We start from the raw sequence: 7,570 nt of genomic DNA, 5'->3' as shown, positions 1-7,570 counted from the left end.
CAGGTTCCTAGAAATGAGAGCAGCTCCATCCAAAGTGGGATGAATGCCGTCTCTCCTAATAAGACCAGGTTTTCCCCAGAAAGTTTGCCAATGTTTAACGAAACCCACATCGTTTGCTGGACACCACCTGGACAGCCAGCGATTAAATGATGACATGCGGCTAAACATGTCATCAGTGGTCAGATTTGGGAGGGGTCCAGAGAAAACTACACACGCCTGCGCAGATAGGATGCAGTGATCAGAAAACGGGTCCTGGTATTTATCATGTATACAGGGATATGAATAACCGGGTTTCTCTGTGTTCCATGTAAACATCATATCCTGGATATGCTCAAAGCCGGGATACTAAAGACCTTGTAAACACAGTCAATGTGAACACAAAAAGAACTGAGTCCCTTTTCTGTTGGTCCACTTTAAGAGGACTGAGTTTGGTTTGTTTTAAAAGGACTTCATGTGAAAACACCCTGAGTGTAAGGTCGTCATTAGACCAAGCAGGGCAAACAAAACATTAACAAACCAGCAGTCCACTATTGTTGTTTTTTTCAATGCTTGCTCATCACACAAAGCATCAACAGGCATTCATGATTTGAGAAGATGACATCATCATTTTCCAAAGGCTCTGTTTTGCACATCCACACAGAGAAACAGAAAAACGAGTGATGATAAATCCTCACTTTAGAGGGTTTAAGGTCCCTTAAACAGTGTTTGTTTGAACAAGAGGCCCAAACATGGAGGAAAATATTGTTTAAAAAACAAGTGGATACATAAAGACAGAGCCAGCATGTCAGCAACACTGGCAGAATGTGACACTGGAAAGTCTCAGCTGTAAAGAGGCAACATGTAAAGTATGCAAAGCTTTAGTATCACGGTTCATATATGGTGCACAGTGGTATCAGATCAGTACTTGGTATTGGCTGATTCACAGGTTCACAGTAGCTGGAGGCTAAAATGCCATCAGGACATCTTTGTTCTGATGTTGCAGATTGAAGGCATCACATTGAGCTCTGAGGGCTTTCAAAGATCTTTTTTATTTTCTGACATTTTATCGACTAAACGTTTCATTATTTTATAAAAAGTAAACAACAGATTGAGCAGTAATGAACACAGTCTGCAGTGTCGGCCCTACAGCAGCCATCACACAACTAAATGGACCCACAAACGCTCAGTGAATCAGCAGCAGAGTGAATTTCGTGCGGCTTCTCCCTCGTTCGCCTCATTATGTGAACATATAAGACATGTACCACGTCTCTTTCTGGCACCGCTGATGATCCTGTTCTGAGCGTTATATTTCATGCAGATGGCGTGTGTTTATGTGCCAAACTCATTTATACAAAATGCAGAGGAGAGTTCACACAGAAAATATAAAGCGTCTCTGGGTGACGGTCTGGCAGCTGACGCTCGCAGCAGAAAAACAAAATGACGGAGAGGGTCAGTGAACGTGTTGCACAGACGCACGAGGTGTGAAAGTACCAACAAGCAGCCAAATGCTGTTTAGATACTCGACCGGTCACAGCGGCAGTTAATCAACTCTCGTTTGGAGATTTTTATTTTGCTCTAAAAATAAAGCTGGCGGCTGGTTTGTCAACAGAGGAGGTGGAAACATTTACCATCACACAGACGGCCCTGAAACTGCTCTGAAACTGCTCCCAACACTCCGGCTGTCTGTGCTGCTTTACTGTGACTCCGTTTACTTTCTTCACAGGACTCTGCCGTCACACTCAGTGGTGGAAATACACAAGTTTTATAGTTTATTATATTTATATTTACTGAAACTAATGCAGTCTCTGAGTCTGACCAAGGGCTGGTATTAATGAGAGTGTTACGATTGATCACGTTATATTCTGGCCGATATTCATTTTTGAACATAAACAAAATTATAAGTCGATTAATCAATTTGTCGATCAAATGAAAATTAATCTGAAACTATCTTGACTTGACATTTTTTACACAAAACACGTCTTAATTCTTACTTCTCTGATGTAAAGATTTGCTCCTTTTCTCTGTCTGATGTGACAGTGAAGTGACTTTCTTCAGGTTTTAATCAGCTGGTCGGACAAGACGATTAACTTGCAGACGTCCCCCTCTGCAGGGCTCTCACACATTTTCATGGACAAAATTTCCAAACTTTTCCATGACTTTTCAAGGACCCATAGAAGAGATTTGCCCAGCAATTTTAAACAAAGCAGATTCAAACTTCATTCAGACTCCAGCTGGTTCACATGAAGGGAGAGACGGACCCACGGGGAAAATGACGAAGCGTACGTGACGGTAAATAAAACGTCCCACAGTGAGGCATGTTAGAGCTGCGTTCTGTCGACAGCTACTGAAAATTAATTTGCTCTTATGTCACATGACATGGCAGGTTAACTACGGACAATTATTATTGTAACAATATCATTAAACGACAAAGCTCCATAACTTTTCCAGGCCTGGAAAATGTGATTGTGAAGTTCCATGACTTTTCCTGGTTTTCCATGACCGTGGGAACTCTGCCTCTGGGTTTTGGGAAATCTTGAGGGCACTTTTCACAATTTTCTGACCAAACAACTAAACGTGTGAATCACCAGAGGATCCTCAAATGATATTATCACGATACTTATGATACAATATTATTGCCATATGCTGAGTGTTGTGATAAAATATTGTGCGATTTATTACCAGTTTTCAACTGTAAATATGTCGCCTATGGAAAACTTTGGCAACATCTTTGCAGAATGTTTCTAGTGAGCTGAAAAAGCAATTAATTTACGTATACTAGTAGGCTATCTAAAGTTTAATTTGTATTTGTAATATTAATAATTCGTTAACTTGGCACTGTGTGACGATACAATAATGCCAAACTAAAATATAGCTTTACTATGGTGTATCAATTTTCCCACCTCTACAAACACTAGGAGCTGGAAATGAACTTTTTTGTCCATCTGCCACTGCAGCTGATGGATTCTAAAATCTAACCAGTAGATTACCGTTGTTTTATTTTGTTTTTTAAGTGAAACTAATCTAGCTGCCACTTGCAAATGTTCCCAGCATCTGGCTGCAAACAACCCTGCAAACAACTCATATATAGATAAATATAGATAAATAGATAAAATAATTAGCAGATTAATTTATAGAGAAAATAATCATACATTGCAGCCCTGCATATCATGTACATAACATGTACATAACATGTACATAACATTGTCTGTGTACAACTGTGACATTGTTCAGCCTGGACGTCTGAGGCTTCGGCCCCTGGTGTTTTATTTAAGGCTGTCAAGCTATTTAAAAAATGAAGCTAATAATCACTCTGTGATTGTTTAACCTAAATTAATCACATACATCAAGTGTTTAAAAACATTTCAGTTTTAATGGATGTTGTCAGATGTGTCGTAGTGAAGCTGCTGGATGTTGGACACAGTTGTCCCCCTGTCCTCGACCACCCAAACTGGTCTGCAGTCCATTCTGTGAGGGAGTTAGTGAGTCGGACGCAGGTAGACTGACTCAGTCTGAACACCTGGTCCAGTGTGGCGTGACGAGGCTGGCTGCTAGCGTTAGCATCAGAGGCTGTGCTAGCTCAGACCTCCTGGTTCGCTGCTAAATGTTTTGTGTTGAGGTGATATTTCAGACTGAAGTTCTCCGATGGTACAAAAATCCCTTCCTGCAGAACCTGCAGAGAACAGTGCTCCTATCAACAGCTCAATCTGGCTGTTGCTTAAATGTAAATGTTCCATTTACGAGGCCGAGCAGCGTCGTCTCGTCTGCCTCCATCATGTGACAAAGACACTGTGGCCTTCAGTGATGCACCGGGTCAAAGGGCACCACAGAACACAGTTAATCAGTGTTAATTTTTTTAACACGTTATTTTTTTGTGATTAATTAATTGAAATTATCACATTATTCTGACAGCCCTAACAACTAGTTTAATCTATAATACATCGTCATGTATTATTAATCTGAGTCATCAAAGTAACTATAGCAGACAAATAAATGTAGTAAAATAAAAAGCACAATGTTTCCCTCGGAGATGTCGAGCAGTAGAAGTATAACAGCATAAAATGGAAATACACAAAAACAAGCACCTCAGAATTCACTTAAATGTGTAATATGTAATTTTCTGCCGCTAGGGGTCTCAAACCAAAACAATAACAGAAAACGGAGTTGGATGACGTCACAAAGTAGCGTGGGATCATGGGAGTTGTAGTCATATAACAGATACAGAACTTACTTAGCTTTACAGTTAGCGATGGCTTCTCCCTCTCTGCTGCTCTCTCTTGCTCAGTGCGTCTTATGTTTAGCTATTCCTCTGCCTCTTTTATAAATGCAGTTCATTTACCGGCATCAGCTCAGCATTAACGTTATAGAAACCTATCGTTAGATGTTGTGGCCGGAGTGCTGGTGCCCAACTGCTTGGTTGACCCGTACATTTCCGTTTTACTGGCTTGTTTATCGGGACAGCTTCGGTGTCAGAAGGTGCAGCAACCGTCAATGCATAATCATGATCCATGACGAGTTAGCTTAGCCTAGCAACAGTAACGTTCATTCTCTGATGTCTCATCCGGTCTGCTTCTTCTTCTTCTCCTTCATTTAATGGCTATGGTAACTGGAGTTACGTCGCCATTGACGTGCGACCTAATGACACGGTCCGTAACTTTTTCATATTTATCTGGGTTGAAAAATTGTTGGAAACATTTCTGATAATCAAAGTACACAACTAAACAAAATATATAATATTGATATAATATTGGTTTAGTCGTTTTTAGACATTTTTATGTGGAAAAACTACATATTATACCTTTAATCTTAATAAAAGCAGGTGCAAAGTGTTCTGTTTATACTCAACACTAATTCCCAACAACTACTCATATTTTTAACATCACAAGTCATAATCAATCTGAAAACAAACAGCTTTTAAGGATTAATATGATGCCAGAGTGCATAAAGAAGCGTCAAAATAGAGCCCAAAATAAAAAAGACCCTAGAGAGAGTCCCCCTTCAGAGGTCCAGGCTGAGACCCCAACGTACTCAAATCGTGGACACGCCCCTGCTCTACAGGTACAGATCTCAAAATGGTGCATAGAGTCTGGATGTGCAGCACAGAGACAAAACCAAGACACTGCACAGAGATCACACGGTGCAGTCACATACGTGTTTTCAGACATTAGAAAGGAAAGAAAAGGAGCAAAGCGACAAAAGCATCAAACACAATCACGTCACCACTGAGTCTGACCGCGCTCACAGATCACTCACAAAACCATTGACTGTGCAGCACTGGAAATAATCTAAAGAGGTACTAATTAAACGTCTCTGCTTCTTCTTTTTGGCTTTTGTGACAAACTTAAACATTAAAATTAAACAACCTTCTGTTTTCAGTATCAGAGCATCAGGAAATGTTTAGATGAGCCATTTAATGCAACATTAACTCTCTGATGTCATCGCAGTTTGTACAGTCACTTTCAGCTTCAGCCAGTGGTGTGAGGGAGTTATGACAGACCTCACTGTGCACTATCATGCATGTATTGTCTCCACACAAATAGAGAGCTTCCACTGGACAACAGCAAATTACATATTACCCAGCAATCATCACTGCATATCTGACAAACACATTAAACTATGTAAGAAATGAATCATTTAGCTGAATAGTTTTTATAGTATATTTATAGATTTTATAGCGTAGATAAAGCATGTGTTTGTTTAAGATAGCTACTGAATGATAAAATAAAATAAAACCATGTCACAGATGGCTTTGGCTTTCTGAGGATATTATGTAAAGCAAACGGCACCATATTAAAATGAATACTATCCATATGCAGTATTTCCAAGGTGGCACTCTGAATCACCTGCAAGGGCCCGATCTCTGCCCGGCCCCTCCACCTCAGGGGCCCCTGTGCATTCACACTGCCTGTACTGTCTGTATCTAAAGCCAAATCACAAATCAAACACTGTGACATGTAACGTTTGATACATACAGGTTTATGCCAGAGGCTGATATCGGCCAATAATATCAGTCGGGCTGATTTATTGATCAGGTCCAATAGTTTATTTGACTAATAGAAATATAATTTGATTTATGAACATAAAATTAAAACATTTATAGACAACAGTTTGAATTTTGTCTCCATTCACACACATTAAAGAATGAAGTTAAATTCAGTAAAGCCACAGAGGACACCAAACTGAGGTTCAGGTGTTATTTTTTAAAGTATTTTTTATTCACAACTTTAAGTTATTTATCTTCAGATACTTTAACACCACAAAGGTTCAGCTAGTATGAACTTTTTTCTACTAAATTAGCCTTGTTCATATTAATGTTTTTATTGTAATGATAGGCCTATTTTACTCTATCGCTGTTATAAACCAAAAGTTTTAACGGTCACAAATCAACACTGAACCGAATATCATAAAGTTGGTGAATACTGGTTTAAATTAATAAATTTAAGGTCGTTTTTCAGAGTAACTGATGATGATGAAGCTGTGGGTTAAATGTGTGATAACTAACCTTCATCATGAGACTCAATCAGACCTGTAACGTTTAAAATAAGTGTAACTCACCGCTGACAGATGAGCTGCTGCTGTTTCCTCCTGAATGTCTCTTTATTCTCGGCTGTAGAAGTTTGAACAGTTTCCTCCGGACAAACTAATAAATCCAACAAACTCCTTTCACCAACATTTGCTCCTCTCTCGTCCTGCAGCTGCAGCAGCACAGTCTGTGTTCACTGCTCGGTGTGTGAGGCTGTGAGCTGCTGCTGGGAGCGTTTACGTTCCCATTTAAACCGACCGTCAAGACAGACAGTGAACTACACACTGACTTCCGGTCCAGAATGTCAGAATAAAATCACTTCCGGAAAAGATGTCACTCAAATATTTTAGTTAGGTAAACGTAGCAATACCATTTTGAAGAAAAATAAATAAATAAACTAAAATTAAAATAAAATTATTATTATTATTATTATTATTAGTTTACAAATAAACTTTATTACAAACAAAAATCCTAAATTCAAGATTTTATTTCTTAAATACTGACAGCAAAAACTTTATTTACTTTTTGGGCAGAATGGTCTGTTTCAGACTGTTATATAGATTCTTCATCAACCATTGTTTGTTCAATGAAAACTGAGCATTAAGTTCTTTCACAGCAACGCCCTGAATTTATATTTGTACGGGCTGGAAGGACAGACGATGTATGATAACAGTTACAATAAAATTATGAAATAAACCCATAAGAATAAATTGACAGCTATGTCTGTCAAGAATGATAGAGAGCAATAAATACCGTAAGATGACAAGAGTTAAAAGAAGGATATACACTGTAAACTCCATCCATCCATGACACAGCACACTGGTCACTGGCCACTCCAGGTGTGTCGTGGGATTTTGTGATAACCACACATTATTATTGCAATATTAAACTGGACCTGTACAAAAAGTTAGGAATGAATTTCTAATTGACTGTATCAGTATGTTGTGCGCACCCATTTCCTAATAAAGAGACAACTTTAGCTAAAAAATGAAATTCAGTTTAATTCAATTCAAAAGAACTTCACCTTTTTGTCACCATTCACGTGTGGGAATTTTAAGTGTGTGACACATC

The 7,570-nt window shown here is 38.9% G+C and overlaps 1 protein-coding gene across 2 annotated transcripts in view; it reads right to left on the bottom strand.

The window, feature by feature from the left end:
* Window positions 1–6,715, bottom strand: part of LOC126395759 (tetraspanin-18-like) — a 67,421-nt gene extending 60,706 nt beyond the window's left edge. For both annotated transcript variants that reach the window (XM_050053472.1, XM_050053480.1), the window contains exon 1: window positions 6,532–6,715. The gene's annotated coding sequence lies outside the window, so the exon portion shown is untranslated. The remainder of the gene's footprint in view (window positions 1–6,531) is intronic.
* Between the last annotated feature and the right edge of the window lie 855 nt (window positions 6,716–7,570).

This window comes from Epinephelus moara, chromosome 1 (genome assembly GCF_006386435.1).
Source record: "Epinephelus moara isolate mb chromosome 1, YSFRI_EMoa_1.0, whole genome shotgun sequence".
Lineage (NCBI taxonomy): Eukaryota > Metazoa > Chordata > Actinopteri > Perciformes > Serranidae > Epinephelus > Epinephelus moara.
This window is presented reverse-complemented; position numbering and strand designations above follow the sequence as displayed.